This window comes from Ammospiza nelsoni, chromosome 9, assembly GCF_027579445.1.
Source record: "Ammospiza nelsoni isolate bAmmNel1 chromosome 9, bAmmNel1.pri, whole genome shotgun sequence".
NCBI classification, from domain to species: domain Eukaryota; kingdom Metazoa; phylum Chordata; class Aves; order Passeriformes; family Passerellidae; genus Ammospiza; species Ammospiza nelsoni.
Window position 1 is genome coordinate 13,531,226 of NC_080641.1, and position 22,614 is coordinate 13,553,839.

A 22,614-nucleotide genomic window follows, 5' to 3' on the forward strand; every position below is an offset into this window, starting at 1 on the left:
ATATGTTAATTTTTGTGTCATGTCAGGATCTCGTGTTGGTTAATGAGAGAGATCTTCACAAGGCTTTCCTTAATTACAGTCTCTTTATGAATCATAAAGTTAGTCTTATGCTCTGAAAAAGTCTTTCTCCATTTGTTCCAGTGTTCGTGGAAATGCTTGTTACTTTGTATATTTATTAAATATATAAAAGATGGGATGATTAAGTCAAAGTGAAGCATCTTTTACAAGTGTTTCTTTAGTTAGTCATGAATATGACAAATAAGCAGCTACTATGCTGAAATGCACTGCAATAAAAATCTCTCCACCAGATATTTTCCAACCACATTCTGCAATAACTTTGGCGATATTGGTTATCTCTGCCCAAACAGCACAATTCTGGGAAGAGCAAACACTGCTCTTGAGTGTCATCAGTGGCTGGGTTAAATGTGGAACACAGAGACAGGAAACTCTCAGGCTCAGGAAGAGGGAGAGCTGCAGAAAATTGAAGATATGGAGGATATTGTTATTAAATACTCCTGAAACCAATTTTCCCTTGGAAGCACAAAAGGTTGCTACATGCTCCAGTGCAGTGGCTCAGATGCTGTGCTGCCTGTGACAACAGAGGAGGAAACATGGAAGCATCAAAATCTTACAGAGAAGGCACCAAGATATCACTTGGATTTTTCTCATTCAAGTTTTAGTAGTTACAAAGACCATGAGACCCATCAAGGTAACATAAGGAATCAAATGACACAGGTAGAATCAACGTCTCCAGATCTTAAGGTATCTGGAACACCAAAATTTTGTGTCAGATTTCATAAGCAGTGGTGTCATTTTCTTAGTGGTGACAATGTGCATTGAGTTTTCTGCTTTTACTTTTTCAGAAGATAAAAGTGAAACTAGTTCAGCCTTAACAGTTTGAATGAGGTCCCATGATAAATTTGCTTTGGGATACACAACTGATAGCAAAAGTCAGTGATAAAATATCTTCCAGATTTAAAACTTGAAACTAAACAAAACAATCTTTAATGAAAGTTGTGTGACTCCTGTTCTTTTCCAGCTCTTTGCTTTCTTTACCATCCAGTCCCTAAAGGTTTATAGCCCTGATCATTAAGCAAAGGTCATGCTAATGCCCCCCACTCAGCTCCCAGCAAGCACAAGTGCAGTGCTGCAGCGTGAGTGGTAGAAATACCCAGCTTGCCTCCGCAGGCTTTTCTCTGGCTTTCAAGATGCTAATCCAAAGTGGCATTCTATTGCCCCCACTGATTATGTCTCTGCTAAAACCAATGCACTCAGGTCTTGAGTCTTTGAAGTGTTTACACCTATCCTTTCTTCTCTCCAGCACTCAGGAGTGAGTGTCACTGTGCCAGTTTACTGGGACAGTCAAAAGCAGTAATGAACTGCAGAATTAAATTAATTCATTATTCAGAATGACATGTGCCAGCAAATGTGTTGCATTTTGTGAAACACATGACAAAGACAGAGTTTAGAGAACTTGGTAGAGATGAATCCCATTAAAAATAGCTTAGAGCATTTAAAAAATGAGAACTGTTCACAAGAAAACATGTTTCTACCCTTCAGCCTCCATGGGGATCTCATTGTCCACTCTGCTTTCTTCAACCTAATTGAAGGTTTTCTACCAACTTATTCTAAGTTTTACTTTCTAAGCAAAACTTAAAATATTCCTTTGCTCCTGATCACTTGATTTTGTTTTCTTTTAAATAAATATTGACATTAAATAAGTTCCAGTAAAAATAATTTAGAGTGGCTGCCCTTCACAAGCCTCTGACAGCTTGACTGCATTACTGTCCAGGTGAAGAATGGCCAAGAAGTTGCTGGAGCATTTAGACACCACTAGTAAAGATTTTCAGTAAAATATGGACTATCTGTTTTGAATGGGCATTCTTTTTTTTTTTTTCCCATATAGCAACAGATGCTTTTCAAGGGTTTGGCAACAAAATACAACAAGTGTGAAACCACTTTATCTTCTCATCTCCCATCAGGCATGTTTGAGGCAAGAGCTCCCTTCAGGGGCTTTCCAGCTGGACAACCTGACAGAAAAAACTAATATCACCTAAGAAATGCAGAGTTATGGTCAAGAAAAGGACTTGTTTTCACAGGAAGGGCATCTAAAGGAATTTAACTAGAACTTAAAATGTTTTCAGTTTCCTGCATGCCTTTCTTTTCTTTGACTCGAGAACCACAAGAGTTCTAAGTACATAATTTCCTTTAAACAAACACCCACTATTAATCATGGGTACCATTATCCATTGGTACAGTGGTTTTACCTCTCAAAGAACTACAGGTATTTTCTTGCAGAAAATATGACTTTTTCACTTGGAAGTCTGCAGATCCTGTGTAGAATGATTATCTGGATGCACTGGTGTGTGCTTCTTAGATGTGCTGAGTCTAGGGAGATCCTGACTTCTGAGATTCTGTCAGTGAATTATTTTGAAATCAGGAGCTGTGAATTATTTTAGGCTTTCTTGGCATGGCTAAAGAAAACATAAATTGGTGTCAACAGATGAGGTGAATAAATCCTTAATGTATGGTCAGGGAACAGGTGATTACACACCTTTATAGGCTAGAGGGATCAGGTACTTTCTGATTTTTGTGGGTGGTTTTGTAGATGCTGTGAATTTCATTACTTGTCTATGCCTTTCTCTAACTCGAGTTGAATTAAATCAGAGGAAGAGTTGATGATGTTTTAAAGTTATGGCCTCCTGCAGAAATCTTATTAATTTTTTTTCTAACTCATATGAGATTTTCCTTTGCACTACTCACTGGTTCCTTCATTCCATGTGTCTTCTAAATCCAGTGCGCAGAAATATTTTTTTGGTTGTTCCATGACTACAAGATGTAGGTTCTGCCTGTGTACCTGCTATGGTAATTGTTAGTAATATGGTTAAAATGGATTAATGCCCTAGGATTTGACATAGACTGTTTTTAAAGTACTGCCAGCTTTGCACACGTTTGAATTATCGTTCAGTTAATTTTGAAAGAAAGAATTCCATCATTTCTGACAGAAATTACATTTCTTTTTGTTTTGTGCTACTGTTATTACAGACCTGAAGTTTTGACTCTTGCTGGGTTAAGAAATTGGCAGTTTCTTCAGCTGCTGAATCAGAGCACAGAGTAACACCACCCTCACAAGGTGCCTCACCCTTGACCTGAAGGAATACATCTGGGGTGAAATAATCTGTCTACTCATTCAGTTTTTGGAACTTCATTTGAAACAGCAGAAAAAGCTGCTAATTGGCACTAATCGTGACTGTGGGTTTTTTTGTCCTGGAATCCTCTCCTAATGAAATTTCCTTTCAACTTGCTACAGTGCAGTGGCTGCATTAAAGAGTTCAGTATATGCAGCAGCTTTGAACCTCTTTATTGAAGTGACAGCCCTCCCCCCAACCAAAAATTACAATTTTGAACACTCAATGAAATATTAATCAGATTTAGTGTAGGCACACAATTGTGGTAATTGGGAGTGGGACTGTGGAGCCTCATCCCCAATGGGTGCAGCTGTGCAGGACAGGTGAATGATATTGGGGGTAACGAGCCATGGAGTGCCCAGGGGCACTGAGCAGCCACCAAAGGGAACAGAGGGCACACAGCTGCAGGGCATCAACAGGAGGGGATAAAAGGCTGGGCTACAGAACAAGTGGGGCAGCTGCTTGCAACCTTCTGAAGTGGTGAGATGTTGCTCTGTGTGGGCAGACACTTGAAGCCTTCTCATGAGGTAAGGTGTTACTCTGTATGGGCTGAAGCTCTCTGAAATTTTATTGTGATATTCTGTGTGTTGTGGCTGTCTCAACTGCAATATGCTCTGTAGCAAACACTATGACAATTTAGTGCAAATTAGATGATACAGTGAGATTAAGAGCTTAATACCCCACTTATTTTGATGACTGTTTTATTAGTTTGTAAGGGAGGAAGGTTGCCCTATTCCTTTCAAATGAAAATTTCTGGGGCTTCTCTTTCATATATCACATGTGTGCTGTTTGCTATCAATTGTTTGATATCAATTATACAGGGGGTGCTACTGCAGAACATTTATTATCTGCAAAGCAAAATAGCCCCTAAAGGAGCTTTAGTTTTGTGACCAATGTGTTGCAATGCAGCGCCAACAGTTGAATGCTGGGGTGGAGGGAAGGAGGCAGAGAAGAGAGTAGCTGGCCTGCCAGGATCAGCCCAGCACTCCAGCAGGATGAGCTGTGCATGGAAGGGAGTGTGGCCTGTGTTTGTGCTGCTCTCTGGATGCAGTCCAGGGTTCTGTGCCTGAGGAAGCCATGCAGGCTTGGGTTTGCAGGTCAGGTTCTCTCAGGTTTGCATATTTATAGCTCTGGGTTACCTAATGGAGCTGGAAATGAAAGCAGAGCTAGAGTTTGTTAAAAGCAGAATCAGTGAGAGAAGACTGAAATGATTCTTTCCTTCTAACTTTTCCTAGTTTTTGCAGCTTAAGAACTGACCTTGTCCTGTGTCAGTTTTCCTCAGCGCTAAATACTAACATGATTTTGTAGTACTGACATAAACGAACAAACCTCGAACATTTGGTTCTTTTAATAGAATTAAATTAAATCCTTTATGTTCTTACACTGATATGTTTCACACTTAAAAAGTTTTAATGTTTTTACCCAACCAGTATGATCTTCATAAGTGATGAAATAATTATAAAAACTAATAATGATATTGTAATTAAGGATATTAACTGGTTGTAGAACAGAACCTGAACTAGTGACCAGAATAAGAACTTTAAAAATGAAATTGAATATATGCTTGTGTCTTAGTAAATGCATGTACAAGGGGAGACAGATTTCAACAAGTATCCAAAAATGTGATGAAAGCTGATAATGGAAGTATCCAGCCATTATGGAAGTAGTACTGTGTTTGAAATATGAACAAACTAAGACTATTGTTTATTGGTTCCTAATTTAAGAAATGTTTTTGTGGGTTTGGTGGAATTTTCATGTTAGATGTTTCAAATCTCCTTTTCAGTCGTTTGAAAAACAGTTCAACCATGAAAAGAGGCACAAAAGGGCATGACATATTGACATAGAAAGATGTGGATCACTGACTCCCATACATTTCCACACCTTATGTCAGAAAATTCTCTTAAAAATTGCTTTTTCTCCAAATATCAGGACTTCAAACTCAGCTTAGGTCCTTGCCATCATACTGGGTTCTGTCCATTGCATACAGCACCCCCCAAACAAGTACTAAATGATGGTCTCAGCTACACCTGCACAACTTCACTTGGTACAGCTGGTGTCTGTAGTGACACCTGTGCAATTCTTGTAGCCTTTAAGTGCCACAGGTCACTGTCTCCAGGAGCAGCAGCTGAAGTGAATAGGATGGATTTCTCTGCTGCACTGCAGAATGAAAGTTGCATGACAACATTTCTGAAGCTGGTAATTATGCATTAGGTGGTAAGGGCTGATCTTAGTTGTCAGAGTCTGGTGACTTCTGTGGCACTCAAAGCTGAATGAAAACGTTGTTTATAAACAGCCAGATTCTGAAAGGTACACCCAATCTGGGCAGTATTTGTCTTACCTGAGTGAGGTGAGGTTCTGCTCAATGAAATAAAGTATTAGAAGGTGGCCCAAAGAGGGTAGTAGTGATAGAAACCAGAGCTATGCGGTGCATGTGTCATTTCAAGAGTATTTGTTTCCAACAGACTACATTTAGAGTGTGAGCACAAACCTGACATAAAGGTCCTGTTAAAGTTATTTGCCTGTGCTGCTGTAACATGCCTCTTTTTGGGCACTTCCAACACAGAAAAGTAAAAGTTGTTAATGGAACAGTTTATTTCATGTAATGAACACAGCTAGAGAACAAGCTGTTCCTTGTTTTCATAACAAAGGAAACAAAACTATTGAAAGGAATGACACCCCTTCACAATAGCTGCAGACTTTATTTCCTGCTATGGGGGGAAAAGTAGGAATTACAGGAGCTGTATTCTCAAAAGGCAATTTCTCTGCAATTCAAGGCGAGGAGAGGAGGCTTACTGCTGAGAAAATCAGGCCTTAAATGTAAAATTTGGAAAGCTTTGAGTCAGGAAAAGAAAGTTAAGGCTTATTCAAGCACTGCTTGCATCACAGTCTGGCTGTATTTGTGGATGAGCCTGTGGTAGTGCTGAGCTGAGTAGGCAATTTAGCATTCAGTGACACAGCCCTGAAGGCTGTCATTGCTTTGACCTTCTCAACAGCCTCAACCTGATATGGATGCACCAGGCAATCATTTAAGAAGCCAGGAGAAAGGCAAATCAAGCATGATTTTGTGCTGTTGCAAAAAGGATAATCATATATACTAAAAATAAGCATTAAAGAGAAAAGATGAATGCAATGCCTAAAAAAGCAAATATCTGAAAGGACAGAAACTGGGGTCATCACACTTCCATATACACGGAACTGAAATCATGCTCTGTGGAACAGACAAATCATTTTTGTGGAGTGAGTGACAGTGATGGGAATCTCTGGCTGCTGGGATGAGCAAACTTCCACCACTCAGTTCAATTATTTTATGATTAGATAGTTGTGTGGAGAGCCCCTGTTTTAATTATATTTTATATCTGGAGAAATGCACACCGTGAGGTGTTTCTATGCACATAAAGCCTATCCTATACATGTTTCTATGTACGTATAGCCTACACAAACCCCTGAGTCAGACATTAGCTGGGAGTGATGTGCCCAGGGAAACATATGTGTGTATGCTACATGCAGAAGGAAAATGAGAAATGTTGTCTTTTTAATGCCTTTACTGATCAAAAGTATACATTGGGAAGTAAAGACAATCTGAGACAGCAAGAGGAAAAAAGTGTGAATAGAAACATTTGTACTCTGCCAGTTTGGGACTGAATACTCCCAGTCTGGGCTCCAGAGTAGCTTTGTCTTCACAGCTTCCTCAGGAGGTAGTATTTGATATTCTTTGTGGAAAATCAGTCTTCTAACAGAATTTTTCAGGTGAGTTTGCACCAGGGAAAGAGTCACAAGTACGCTGTTAATTAATACTCCAATAGTATATAGGTTACTGCATAAACATGAATGAAATCTATGCTAGAAAACACAGTATGTAAAACATAAAACAGAATACTGGCTCACATGTTTGACATATTATCCCTAATGGTGGAAAGAATCTGTCAAGCCCTGGATTTAGACTCTGGAATTCTTTACCTTTGTTGTCAAGCCCTGGATTTAGACTCTGGAATTCTTTACCTTTGCTGTCAGCCTTTTTGGATAAATCACATATCTTCACTTTGTCTTTCTTTTTGCCCTGGAAAATAAAGGTAATTACACTGATTTATCAATGAGAAATGCTATAAAATGATAGTTATTTTAGCCAGCAGTGTTTTCATTCATTCATTGTAGTGGGATTTGGATCTCAGTTGTTGCCAGAAGGAACAGAATAATAGCATCAGAGTTAAACCAGAGCCCAAAAGAAACTAGTTCAACAAATACAGGCGGAGTATTGCTGCAGGATAAGCTTCTGGTGCATCCTGTGTTATGAGATATATCTTATTTTCCAGCTGAGAAGGTCTTAGCCAAACCCATGGAAGTATAGATAATTCTTTTCTCTGTTTTCACTGAGCACTGGATCCAAAGTCACATTAAATAAGATGAATAGAAGGTTCCTGTTAGTGATGACTACTGGGGACTGATAATGGGAAAACCAGGCAACTGTATGGTCCTTGTGTGACAAGGGACAGACAGAGGCCAGCAATTTATTTGTGGCTGCAGTTTCTATCCATGGAGTATTGGAATATCCTTTCCAACATGCAGTCCTGAGGCTGTTTGTTACACACGCATGAGATCCTCTGCATTGCCTCCCATCCTGGGAACTTGAGGAGCTCTCTGGCAATGGAGTTTCCCTGGGGATTCTAACCCAGGCTCCAGTGCTGACAGAGCTCTTCCTGGGCTGGGGTCACTGCACTGCTCTGCTCCACAGCACAATTACACTTACAGCAGAGAGCAAACTGCAAGGCAGAGGAGAAACACACAAAAGTTCAAAATTCTTAAGGAGCTGAGCAATGTGGATCAGTGTAAAACTCTGGAGGAGTCTCAAGGGTCACTGAAGGACTGACTTTGCACCTCATTGCAACTTAAGTAGATAAATCTGTTTGTGCAAACTAGGTAGGAAATTGATAATAGGAGCTGCCTGACTTGCAAACTTCCATGTCAAAAAATTAAAGAGCATAAAGGAAAAGTCAAAACCAACTGTATCAATACAACACTGAAAAAAAAGGAAAAAAAATTTCACCAAATTAATTAAACTTATTAAACAATTGGATAGTAAAAGAAATTTCGTCATATTCTTTGTCAACTTGTGTGCTGATTTAAAAAGAGAACTGAACCCTTTCCACTCTCAATATTACAAAAATCATGGAAAGACAGAAAACTTCCTTGCTGTCCCCCATTATTAAGCTGTAGAAATGTTGGGAATAAAGCTGAAACCTTCAGCCTCCAAGGAGAAACACCTGGAATATAAATCAAACCATCTCCTCTAAGCTAGTGTGACCTCAGCAACATCAGTAAAAATAAGTAGAACTTCATTGCTTTCCTTTTTTAAAATGTATGTTTAGTTATACACGGTCATATCTATAACCTTTTTTCTTTCATTTTTCATTGTTTGCCCTCTACTCACCCTGTAACCTACTGGTAACAGTTTTTGGAGTGGTTTTTTTAACATAAAAAATGGCATTTTTGTATGGGTGGCAGGAACTATATCTTATTATCCTGCTTTTTTAAAACAGGTGTCTTTCTGCCATTCAGTTCAAAATAATTTAGAACAATTTATGAGAAGCTGATTCATGAAACCAGTGTGAATTAAGTGCCTTAGCAAGATTAAACCTCTGGAAAACATCCTCTGAAGTGCATCTAATTTGCTCATTTCTGCCAGCTTCATGTGTGGCTCTTGTTATCCATGGGCTGTGCACAGTTCCAGTCAGGTTCAAAAAAGGCATTTTTCCAGTTGTGCAGGTCCTGCAATTTATGGGGAAAAATAGGGTGACAAAAGGACAGTTTTTCTGCCTCCAACAAAAAAAAAAAAAAAAAAAAAAAAAAAAAAAAAAAAAAGGAGGAGGAACAAGCACAGTGTTCTTGTGGAAGTGAGCACATGGCAACAATTAGAGATCATCAGCTGTACTGCTTACACAAATTAGCTGATTTACACCATGGGTGATCTAGCTCTGCCTGAGTAAGCACACACTCCACATATCTTTATTCATAAACTTTTATCGCATGTTCAAAATCTCAAGGATTCTGGCTGACATGACACCTTTAAGGGCATTATTAACTTTTCTGGGTATCTTTTTGATTGCTGTATTGCTTTGATAGTACATCTAAGGAAAAGAAAAAGCTTGACTGTCTTTAATTCAAGAGGTAGAAGGGAGGAACTGAAAACGTCTGGATTTACTCCTGGGGTTTTCAGCACTTTGAAGATCCTAGATTCTCCTTTATGATACTATCAAGGTTAAAGACAAGTTTTGAAATAATGGATTCTCCTGGGTATGTACCACATAGGTACTCTAAAGTACAGCTGCAAGAATTTCTGAAGAGGAATTAGAAGACAATCTTTAAGTTCTGCATTTAAATAGAAAGAGGTAAACTATTTAAAAAGAACTGAACAAGTTTTGAACTGAGTGATCAAAAAAGGGAAATGCACATGGCACTAGTTCTGGGTCTGATAGTGTCAGATTGCTCATGCAGTGTTCATATTCATTCACTGCTTTTTTCAATTGCTCCCAAAATCCCAAGCAAAGAAAAAGAATGTCTCTGAATAATTTAAAACATTTCTCTTTTCAGTCATCAGTCCTTTTGTTCTTGTGTATATCTATAACCTCACACCAGTCATTTTAATTTATCTATGGTTGTGATATAACTGTCTCAATGTCTGAAGCAGCGGGACAGCAAAATGGAAAGGAAGCATTTATAACATTTTAAGGAAAAGGAAAAAAGAAGGCAGAAATCCTCTAGCCTGTCTAGAAAGTTACAAAGAACTCTGTGATGCAGTGACTTCCTTTAAAATAAATCTATTCATTTGCCAGTCAGTGCCAGCTAAAGGGGGCACCTAAAAAGGAATAAAAGTGAATATCTTTTTATTTAAGATGAACATATTTATGAGGCTTGAGTTTTTTTCCCCTCATTTGATTTATATCAGACTTCTAAAATGCCCCATTTCCAGAGACTCACCCAATATGATTAGCATCATTATTTGTATTACAAAGTACCTCAGAAGCCAGGAGGGAAATCAGCAGCCTTTTGTACTAGACATTGCATGAACTGTCCTTACCTTGAGGAGCTTACCTAATAAAAAAAGAAACTAAAAAGCCACTAAAGAGAGCAGAAAAGAAGTAATTCTGTAACAGGAAGAGCAACAGAGACTATTTTACAGTGCCCTGAAAAAGCCTTAAATGCACAGAGAAATTGAGCTGCTTTCTGGGATCCAATTCTTTGCTTTGACCAGAAGATTCTTATTACTCTGAGGTAATTTATCAGTCAATTTACAGCCTGCAGTAAGTTTAAAAAAACTCATTCTTTATTTTAAAACTGCACTGTCATCCATCCTATAGTAATCACTTTTGTAAATTCAGAGCAAAAGATTTGGTGCCAGAAAAGTGAGAGACTGGAGGGTGTACTCAAAGAAATCCTGTTTTGAGGCAGGTAGTCTCACAACCCAAGAAAGGCCAGGTCTCCTGGATTCTAATCCTGACCATAAATATATTAAACAGCAGGAAATCCTTTGCAGGAAATATTCCATGGTTTGTTTCCTTAATTCCATGTGAGTTATAACAGCAGCCCTTCTCAGCTTCACACACATCAGCTGAGGCACAGAGCCTCCTGCCTCTCATTTCAGCCTGTTTCAGAAGCCAGGACTCTGAGGAAATGTGCAGAAATTTTCATGCATTGAAGTTGGGCATATGTTGAATTACACCAGAAAATAGGACAAGTGACAAAAGGGTAAGAGAAAATGATTGTGAATTTAGTCAAGTTAGGCTGAGACTTCAGAACAGACAGAAAGAATGAAGATCAAGGGAGGTGGTAATAAGTAAGAGAAGATGTTTCAATAAAAGCACAAGGTTGTGTCTATCAGGCTGCTCAGGATGATCCACAGGAAGTTGCAAGGTTTACATCTGTGTAGTTTGGAAAGGATCTGGAATTTTTTATTTTGGGATCATGATGATATTTCTGTTGTTATTTACACATCTTTGGTTTTACATACTGCATCTGAACACATGGAGAGGGCCAGGCATAATCTGATCTTTGCAGGGTGATTGTCCATGCAGAATATTACCCTTGGACACATTGAGGATAAAACAAGGAAATGATAGGGTAATTTTTGCATATATCTGTATTTTTATCTCTATCTTGATAGAGGAACTCATTCTTTTAAGAAAATGAGGGAGGATCTATTTTAATTTTTTTTGGAAGCTTACTGCAGAACAGATGTATCTTGGAGACTGTCATCAACCCCCTGAGTAGCAATGATTTGAAACAGTTTGTCAGATGTACTTGATCCTGATTAAAAGAAGGCAAATTAACAAGTTTCACCTCTCTTGACGGAGAACAGATAACTGTCATTCAGTGGCTCTTCCATCATGCAATAATTCTTTGCTTTATTTTATTTCCAAATAGGATTTTTATAAGTTTATTGGTATTCTGCAGTAGGGTAAATGCAACCCCCTTGTCTGACACTTTGAGCTGTGTTGGCCACAGGGAGGGCTCAGCACTGACGGCCCCCAGGTGCTGCCCCACAGTGCAGCTCCAATTAAACTCAGGTGTGAGGGCTCCTCCTCTTCCCAAGTGCTGCCTGTTCCCCCTGCTCCTGCTGCTGGCTCTGAGCTGTGCCACAGCTGCTGCTGCTCCTGGGGATGTCCTGCCCCACCAGGAGCTCCCCCTGCCCTGGGGCAGCCCAGGACACTGCCCTGATGGCCCTGGCCCTGTGGCTGAGTAATACACAGCTTTTATTTGTCCCCTAAGGACACCTCCCTCCTTCTGGTCAGATAGAATGAAATGAAAAGCTTCAAGGCTGTATATTTCTAAAGTGTCTGCATAGGAAGAAAGGCAGAGTCTTACATGATTTGTTGTCCAGGTAACAACACGAAACTTGTTTCTGGTTGATAGCTGGAACCCTCACAGGGTTGTTATTTTTAAAGGGTGGATAATTTGTTTAAGAATGGAACAAATATGTGTTGTGGCAAGGATGAGCCCTCCAGAGCAGTGGAGGTGTGTCCTCAGGGAATGAGGGCCAAGCTAAAGCTCCACCTGCAATGGTAGCTCACAAAGTCAGCCTCTGCTTGCCCCTCACACCCAGATACCAGTGAAAGTATTATTTGGTTCCAGCATGCAATTGCTGTGTGCTATGAAATGGGAAAATATCTTTTTAAACATTTATGCTATTAATTATTGCAACAGGAAGGCATAAATGTTTCTTTCTCACCCAGCCACCCACAAGATGGATTATGGCCTGTGTGGAGCCTGAAAGAGACGGAATAGAAATAGACTAATGTAAATATATGTTTTTTGTGAGGAATATAAAATTACACGTTTGCTAGAAGTAGAAGGTTTTTCTCCATCCATCCTCCCTTTGGTAGTAGGTCCTCATCAGAAAAAAATGTGACTTGGCAATGTGTAGTAGGAAAACACCTAGTTCTTGATTTATGCCCAGCTAATTTAGGCTTCAGATCATTAAAGAAACTTTGTATTAGATGATATTAGTAGCCAATTAGATGACTTGGGTTAAAATAAGTGAATATTATAACTGTGGTAATATGAACTAAGTAAATGAACATAATGAAAATGAGGTTGCTCTTACTTTGTTCCCCAAGTAGTCTTGTCTAAGGTATCTTATTTTTAGGTGTTGTCACACGTCTCTTACTGGATGAGAAAAGAGACTTTCTGGAGATCAGAAGATGAGAAAGCAGTCTGTAAAATGCTTGAGTGTTAAATATACTCAGTCTTGTGGCTGCCTAGCTCTGCAAGAGGTTACTTATTTCCTGTGCTAAATTTGGATGACTGTTTTAAAAAACTATTCTCAAAAAAAAAAAAAAAAAAAAACAAACTGAGAGGACTTATTGTGCAAGCACAGATATGAGAAGGAAAATATCCCAGGACTTTTAAAAGCATTTCTTTACTAGCACAAGCTACTGCAAACTGAAAAAAATTCAGGGCCCAATAGTTTGTTATAATTAGATTTCATGATCCATTGACCTTTTTAGCCTTTTCTCCAAAATCCAAACATGGTGTCAGTAAGTGTAAAATCCCTCTTTGTGCTCTTTTTGTATCCTAGGGATCCTGTTTCTAATATAACTTGATTTTCTCTTAGGCCAGTAAAAATGCTTCCTGATCCCAGCATTTCCATTCATGTACAGGAGAGTTCTGTGAATAGGGAAGCCTGTGGCATTCTCTCATCTCCTTAAGCACATCAGTGTTGGGATGCTTTCAATTAAAAACACTGTAGGGTTTGGGTTTTTTACTAGAAAAAGATTGCTCCAGCAAGTATTAATCTTCCATATTTACCTCTTAGGGCTACATGTGAGCTAAAATGTCTCTGGAATAATTACTTAAGGTGTGCTTGATAAGCTTAATCTAAAAGCACCATTGAGAAGTAACATTAATGAAATTTAGTAGCTGAAGGGGGGAAATATTTCTTTGTTGAAGTCTGGAAATTTAGAAGCTGAAAATGCTTAATGCACTTTAAGGAGAGGGAGTAAAAAAGCTACTTATTTATTTTAATATTAAGCAGTTGCATTTTCCTAACAGCTAAGTTTAACACTGCTATAGTTAATCTCTTATCCCGTCTGTGTATAACCAATTCACACTTGGGACAATATTTACCAACTTTTCAGGATGGATCACATTTGAGTAATAGTAAATCCATTGCAAAGGTAAGTCACAAAGCCTCTTACCACAGCCTCAGGAATCACCAGCATTTTCTGGACCACAATGCAGCACTCAGCAGTTTAGGTGTTTCAGGAAAAAAATTCCATGTGTGGTTTGTTGAATCCTATTCAGGAAGTGGTGCAAGCTGTTTATTCCTGACTTGTATTTCAGACTGTAGTGTGAAAATGGGACCAACCTTCCCCTGTCTCTCTCCACAAAGTTCACCTTTCTTTGGCTGTGCATGCACACTTTTATATTTAAAGATGTACTCTGTGTTGTTGATATTTGTGCCATTAGACTTCTCCTAAATTCTCTGGGTATGTTGTGTGGGGTCCCAGAGGTGATGAGGGGGTTTCAGCCTCCAGGGCCTCCATTCCAAGCCCAGGGAGGAGCAGCCCTTGGGTCAGGCACGGGCAGCACAGCTCTGAGGGGACAGGAGCAGCAGTCACTCTCCTGTTTCAAAAAGCAAAGTAACCAGCTGGGACCCAGTGTGCTGCTCTGACTCTGAGCCCTGCAGGCTCCCTGGTTCACCTTTTTTCTACTATTGTAAATTTAGGTTTTCACTTCTAGATCAATTAAACAGTTTTGAAAGATATGCCTTTTTTTTTATCCATAAATGTGTAAATCTCAATGATATCTAATCTTAATACTAATCTTTCCTTGAAAGGATTTAGAGAAATAAATAGTAAGTTTTCATATGTTTGGATTTTTTAAAGTGATGCATGAAGTAGACAAACATCATATGTTTCTATGTGTAGAAAAAAAATAGGGGCAATGAGGGGTTTGATTGCAAACACCATCCTATTTCTGAGTAACTGCATAATAAGATTTTGTTTGCCTTGTAGCCTTCTCTAATCCCAGGATGACTTTGGTTTTTCTTAACTTAGATAGAAATGAAATTTTAAGATATTGTTCCTCTTGGGTGGCATTTGCAATGCACTCTGATCTCCCTTCCCTGCACATGTCAATTCATATTTTATGGGGTCTTATCATAAAACTAGAGCTGGTGTTACTCTGAAACGACCATCACACTCTTTTCAGCTATGGATAATTAAATCTGTTCAAAAACTTCCTTTTTCCCCCCTGCACGAGTAGTTTAGGGGTTTTAATTATTAGTGTGATAGTTATAATACCAAGCCCTGATATTATTAAACCATTGCATTAAGATGTTAAACAAAACCCAGCAGCTTCCATAAGAAACCTGATCTTCAGCAAGGAATCTCATTAGTGATACAAAGCAGAATTGCTGTTTACTCACTGATAGACACCTCTCTTTAGCAGACTTGTTGAGAAAATTTAACTCTTCTGTAGCGTCCAGGACTTGAATTGATTTTGAAGACATTTTTTTCCTAAGCCTTTTCTATTGCTTTGCAAGGTTTTGTATTACTGGGAAGAAATATGAGACATTTAAAAGCCATATATATGACACTTTTAGATTGAATTACGTCTGAGCTTCTTAGAGTGGAAAAGGCAAATGGAAAAGGAATAGGTTTTTTCCTTCCATATTTCTTTCTCTCTGCAATCTAACAGCTCACATTAGCCAGGTCTCTTTAGTACAAATGCACTTTTAAGAAACTGATCTGTGACAGGATGTTAGTCAGGCAATGGCACTGCAAGACACACAGCTGAATTATAAAGCTGAATTATAAAGCTGGCTTTCAGGAGGGAAACTTCTGGTCTTATCTGGGGATCGTAGCAGGGTCTCGGGACTGCAGGACTTGAGGGCATCCAAGAGAGCTGACTAATCAAGAACAGTTGCCTTGGAGGGCAGCAATGATCCATTACAACGTGCAGGAGGCTGATGAACAAACATGGCATTTCTGAATCAGCTCAAATGTGAAAAAAGGGACACAGGAGGAGGAAGCAGTGACAGGCTTCTTGGAAGATCTTGGACATGATCCCTGAGTGGACAAAGATGGAGTCACTGAAGTCAAAGCTTACCTTGAGCTAAAACTATCAAGCGTTATGAAGAACCACAAGGAAACTTTATTTCACATTTGTTGACAGACAAAATCTGGGTCCCCCAGCATATGTATGTAGGGGACCTAGAGCCAAAAGACACGCTCAGAGTGGCAGATGGAACAAAATTTGGCAAAAATTTAAAAAACCCATTGTTTTGTTGTTTTCAAGATTGATTTTCTTCATTGTCAAACTGATAAAGGAATATTTAATTTCAGATTGTCTTAGCCCAGAATTTTTTAACTCACTCAAAACATTCAGGTCCCTTCTAAATGGCACTATTGTTCTCTGGGTTGCCTTGCTCTCCTTGTTGCCCACTTAGTCAAACCCTTCCCTGTCCCCTCTGAATTGGTGACAGTGTTTTAGAGGAACCGCTTTTACCTGTGTGCACCAGCAGATCACAAGGAATGCTGTCATACTAAAATTCTTTATTATTTTTCTCATGAGATATTTAAGCCTGCATGTGTTGCAGCTGTGAATATACCTGCACAGATCCATTTCCCATTACCAGTAATGGGATTCCAATGCCAGCAACAGCTCCTACAAAAAATTAATTCCCTACCTTCACAATATATTTTTTTAAAATCTCCCAGTATATTTCAAAAACCACAAAAGTTCTGGAAAAGTGCTATTCTTCAAGAAGTTGCTGCATTGATAAATTTATGATGTTACCTCCCAGCAGTGCCATTGTTGAACTGCAAACCAGCAGCTTATCTGCATCTAATCAGAAAATGTCCATTTTGAGCTCTAGATTAGCAACTAATGTATAGAGCAGATTTCTTCCCTTTTCTCCTTAGGGACTCTCACAGAAGAACAAGGACTCTTGCCTTCTATTTTCAGTGAAGTCAGGTCTCATTGCATTCCTTTGGGTCATGCAAGGAACTGCTGTGTCAAACCTTTTAAGACAACACTGGGAAATAATACAGTAGGATGACCTGACTAAAAATGGTAGTTTGCAGTAAGTGCTTCCAACGCTGACTAAAGAAATTAATTAATCCTCTCTGCTCCCATTTGGTAACACAGGTCAGCTGCTCTGTTTAATTCATGCCCTACAAAGGCAGCTCTTTTGTTTTGATTACCCTGGCTCTGGGGGGCTACAAAAGGCAGGGGGTTTCACCTCAGCAGTGCAGATGTGTTCCAGTGGAGCTGGTGCTCAGCTTAGGGACTTTGGAGAGAGGTTTTTTCCAGCTGATCTCTCTCCCTGATATAAGTGATGCAAAAGGACTGCATTGGGTGTGCTGTGCAGCATGGTTTCAGTCAAATCTTTTAGCTGCACCCCAAGGTTGCAGGTGTAGGGTACTGCTCACTGTCTCCAAAGCATAAGCATGGCTATTGCAGAGCTGGAGCACGGCTTGGCGTCAGTGGGCAGAGCCTCTGTGTCCAGTTCAGCACCTTAGTCTGTCTGTGTAACCCTGCAGAACTGGATAAAGCATGGAAACTCTATCACACAACAGCTCCTCTGCATTCCCTCTGTAATTCAGAGCAGGCTTCAGGGAGGTTTTTTAATTATGAAAGTACCTTTATGGTGTCTGGCTGTCTAGGCTGGAGGGGGTTGAATTATGGCACAGGCTCCCTTTCTCACTTGCTCGACAGGTGTACTGTGGATACTCATGGCTGGGATTCTGATCCTGAAATAAGGTTTTTAATCAAGTTAGTGTGAAATTCAAAGTTAGTCTCAAATGTGTATTTCTATGGCATAGGGTTAAGGAATAGAGTGATAATTTTGCATGGTAACAACTTCAAAATCACCTTTGAAGTAGAATGGGACACATGCTGAGTCTCATAGCTTTGCATATGGAAAGGGTAAAAAGAGTCTTCATTACTTTTTACCTAAAATTTTAAAGATAGATTAGAATTTAAATGTGTTAGCACAAAACCTGTAGGTCGTTCTGCTGTAAAGAGGTTAAACTCTATAGTTTTAAAAAAAGATTCATCTTCTTTAACAAGCAATCTTCAAATGCAAGCACTGTGGAGTAGTAGGTAGGAGCTTAGTACAGAGAAAATGGTAAAGGAAAAAAAGTCCTCTTGAATTCCTTCCACTTATCACTCCTCCCAGCTGTTGCTGTGATTTCCTATAGTCAAGTGACACTTTAAAAATATCCTTTGTCTTCATGATTGCTAACAAATTAGAGAATTCATGAAGTAGTGCAGGAAAATATAGATTTTTTTTCAGAGCCCAGAATCTGCCACTCTGTGTTCCAGTGAGATAGTGCCAGTCTGAAATGTTTAAAAGCTGCTTAGAGAGGGATATTTACTGGGCTGTGAGGCAGTGGGACAGATTGTCCAGAGAAGCTGTGGATGTTCCAGCCCTGGGAGTGTTCAAGCCAGCCTGGATGGGGCTCTGAACAAGATGGGAGAGTAGAAGGGGGGTGGAATGAGATGAGCTATAAGGTCCCTTCCAACCCACATGATTCTGTCATTCCATGATATTCCTGCTTCACTGCTACAGTCCTCTAATGGAAAGGATTGAGAGAGGAGAGGCTAACATGAGCTGCATCCCTCCTGGAGCAGGACATGGGTTACTGTAGGCACACAGTGTGTGGTGATTGTGAGTGGGGCTGGCCCAGCCTCATCCCCAGTGGGTGCAGCTGTGAGCAGCAGGTGAGCAGCACTGACAGCAACGAGCCATGGAGTGCCCAGGGGCACTGAGCAGCCACCAAAGGGAACAGAGGGCACACAGGGGCAGGGCACCAACAGGAGGGGATAAAAGGCTGGGCTGGAGAACAAGAAGGGTGGCTGCTTGCAGCCTGCTGAAGTGACAGGGTGCTAATCTGTGTGGGCTGAAGCTTTCTGAAATGGTGTGATAACTCTCTGTGTACTGTGGCCATCTCAACTGCAACATGTGCTGTGACAGTAACCCGTCCAATTGTACAACGACAATTATCAGTGGTTGTGCAATTCATTTTCATTATGGATGGTACTAGTCAGTCACATGGCATGGGACAGCCAACTGTCCCATGGTGACTGATATTGATTTCAGAACTGAAGAAAATGTGAACATTTTATAGCTTTTTTGAGCTCTAGATACAATCATTGCAGTAATACTGGAGGAGCTTAAATAGAGAATTTTACCAATGTTTGCAAATAAGGGAAGCTATACTTGTTTTTATTGAATGCTGCTCTGTAACTCAGAAACTTATTGTAAAGCTTGAAAAGGCTTTTAAGTTTATTACTAGTTATGTGGGTTTTTAAAAGAGTCCTTTTTTTTCAAGGTAAATGGATATCTGATAACTACTGAAACAGAAGGAAGAAATTGCAGGGGTGTCTGCTCTGTCTGGAAGTCTTCAAAAGGTGAGTAATTTTCTGTGTACTGTTTAATTTTCCTAAGCCTCTAGACAATATTGTTCTGAAGAATGTCATTGTGAAAACTCCTTGTGATGTAAGAACATTTTAATGTGTGCTGTCTTTTTATGAAATGTATTTGAATGATGCACTTACTGAAGTAGTGCTGTCAAGCTGATTAAAGATACATTCTGGAAAGTTGTCACATGAAAATTGGGGAAGAGGATGAGGAAAAAGAGCATGCTCTTTAAGGAGTGGTGATCAAGATTCATATCTTAATCAAGAAATATTTGATGAAGGGTGAAATTTAAGTTCTCATCATTTGGGAAAATAGCTAAGTTGTTTTTGTGAATGTGGTTAAGTTCCAAAGTCCTAATGGTGATAGGAATAAGTAGGGGAACAAACTTTGTAAGGTACATGTGTGTCTTCTCACCAGTGGGTCTCTTTATGATCTCTTCATAAGCACTGTATTTGAAGATGTTTTGGGAAATACTATCATCTTTGAGAACACATTCCTATCTCTGATTTCAGCCCGAGTGTGAACTCGTACCTCGTACATCTCCAGGCTCTAATCCCAACAGAATCTGTAGTCCCTTGCTCATATAATGAATAAATCACAGCCCTCCTTTCAAGTCCATGGAGATTTTTCCTAAGTCCTGTACTCTGCAAGCAAATTTGTTGACTTCCTCAGTTCTCTCACCTGAGTTGAGCTCCTTGAAATACTTTTTAAATTTCCTGTGACTGTGTCTGTTCTCACTTGCTTTCACGTGATCTCAGCTGCATTCTACATGGAAATAAATCCTTTATATCATGCCCAGTAAATTGCTTTTAAACACTCAAATAGGTTTTTTTTTATTACTGATTTTTACTGGTTTAGTCATATTGATTTGAATTGTGCCATTGGGACAGATGTGTAAATTTTGCACTGACTCACATAATGCAGGAGTTACAGGCAAGAACATGTTCTGTACTCCAGCTGGTAAATGTGTTTGCCATACCTTTGGCTGCTTTGCACTTGCTGCTCTAGTGTGAAATTCTCTACAGATAATTTGGTGTTTAGCCTTGTGATTCTCACCATTAGAGGAAGTTTTAGAGAGTAAGGATGGGGGAAGTAATGTTGGTTAATCAACTGTTTTGCCATATAATTATCAATTTAAAAGTTTACCATAGAACTCACATAGTGCATGATACCCTGATGGGTAAACTTTTCAGAAGCTGCCATATGTTAGTGGATGGAAGAAACCCATATATTGACCCAAAATGTATGTTCTTTATGATGTATTCTGTGCTACTTGATGATTTTTCCCACTGTCCCTTAGCACATTTTGCTAAGCAATGGAAAACCAGACAGTTTCTGTTGTTAGTGCTTTCTACCCTAACAACCAGCTCACAGGACCATGTGCCCTGATTGGAGAGGCTTCAGTTCTGTCAGGTTATCTCTGCTGTTTATCTAATTTGTTATTGACACTGGATATCTGTCACTGCAGCCTTCTCCTCAGGTTACTTTCTCTTGTGGTCTGTTGTGTTCTACACCTACTGTCAATCTTCCCAGCAGACAGTTTGCTAATGTCATTGGTTTTTGCTTCCTTTAGGTTCGCAGTTTACATAAAGGTAGAAACATCTTAAATCTTCGTTATGTGCATCCTTACACACTGGGAAAAGTTACAGTTCTTTAAATGTTTAAATTGTTTGTTGCTAAGGAGACACCAGCAGGAAATACTCTTTGTGCTTCCAGTTTCTTTGCTAATTATTGTTAAAAGAAGCTGGGAAAATATAAAGCTTTGGGAATTTCTGCTATTAATTTCATTTCATTTGAATGCAGTTTGATCTGTGTTATTTGGTTCAGAATGCATTTATAGCATTAATTTTCTTAGAGATTCACTGTTTACTGTGGAGCTCTGAGGTTAATTGAGTAATCATTAGTAGCATGTATTGTCTGGTAAAAATGAATTAAAATTGATTGGAATCCAAAAGAAACCCACATTCTCTTTTCATCATATAAAAGGAACAGTGTGGTTCCTCTAGTAAAGGCATCTATCAAGTGACCATCTGGTTAGCCTGTTACAAGGAGCATGCAGCAATATTTATCTGCATTTTGAAAAATGCTACACGTTGCATCTAACTATAATTTATTCAAACCTCTGCCTTATGGAGCCAATTTAGATTTTTGTCTGCTTGATGTCCATTTGAAGTCCGTTGATCCTAACTTTCCTGCTAGTGTTTTTGTATGTTCTGTGAAGATTTTGTATATATCACTAGGTATAATACAAAAATTTAATTACTGTAGAGCAGGTGGTAACATTTTTGTTCAACTTTGCTTTGGTAATACTATTAACTTTTTTAAAGGCTGTTTTGTGAATGTCAATTGCACTGAAAACAGTAAGAAAATTATGAAACTTCATCACAAGAATGAAATATTTCTAATGTAGGTGGCCTACAGTATCACAGAATGGATAAGGTTGGAAGGGACCACTGGAGGCAGTGCAGTCCAACTGCTCCAAGCAGGATTCTCTGAGGTGGATTATTCAAGATTGTGCTTTAGACAGTTTTTACCTATTTCCACAACCTCTCTATATAGTTGTACTCCATGAAAACGTAATAATATTTTGAAAAATTATAAAGGCTATCCCTGCTGGATGCAAGCAGAAATAATTTTTTAATTAGAATGGACCGGTCTAGTTTTGAAAGGGAATTAGTCAGAAAGTCAGCCTGGGTAGTGAATAATATCAGTTCTTAGGGTAGCTTTAAAAAAAGGTGAAAATCTTTGTAATAGGGATGTAGGAAACAGGCAGAGTGTGCTGTCTGTCAATCATGACCATGGAACTGGGTGCAGAAGAGTCATTGCTTGGACACAAACCTCTGCACAGAAGCCTGTTTGCTCTTTCTGCTCTATTTTTCCTGACAGATTTGATAGCTGAAATTTTAAGACAATCATATTTAATATTCTCAATGAAAATAATGTGCCTTTTGTAGTAAATAACCAGGCAGCAACCTTTTAGCCATCACAGTGGCTAGCTAGAGAAAAATATTTTTTAAATTTTGCATATGGCAAGAATGGAGAGAAACTGCTTTCTTCCACAAAAGGAGAATATTTAAACTAGACAATATAGAAACCAGGAGTTACTTTTATCTTCAACCATGGTGTATTTATTGCAATATGTATTTTTTATTGTGTCACAATTATCTGGTCTTTGGTATAAACATAACTAAATAGTATGTGTCTACACATATATGCAAATGTAGTGCAAATACATGTTATTCCATTTTAATATAAATATTTTTCCATCCATATGTATACAAATATAGTCTGCTATTCCTGCTTTTCCTTTCACTTTTATTAATGAAGGAGAGTTATTTTGCATTAAAACCACTAGATTAGATAGATGTTTGATGGGCTTCCATGAAATGTGGGTTTTTTTTCCTGTTAAAAATATTATTTATGGGCAAATGTAAGCTATAAATAGCTCTTGCTTAACCAGGTATAATTTGAATGAGAAATCATAAAAGAGCACAGAATGGCTGC

The 22,614-nt window shown here is 39.0% G+C and overlaps 1 long non-coding RNA gene across 1 annotated transcript; it reads left to right on the forward strand.

Annotated features, from left to right (window-relative positions):
* Positions 1–3,668: 3,668 nt before the first annotated feature.
* LOC132077207 (uncharacterized) lies at positions 3,669–19,836 on the forward strand. Its single transcript, XR_009419014.1, has 3 exons — positions 3,669–3,715; positions 19,022–19,100; positions 19,623–19,836. It is a non-coding gene; the product is annotated as an uncharacterized LOC132077207 (long non-coding RNA).
* Positions 19,837–22,614: the final 2,778 nt, after the last annotated feature.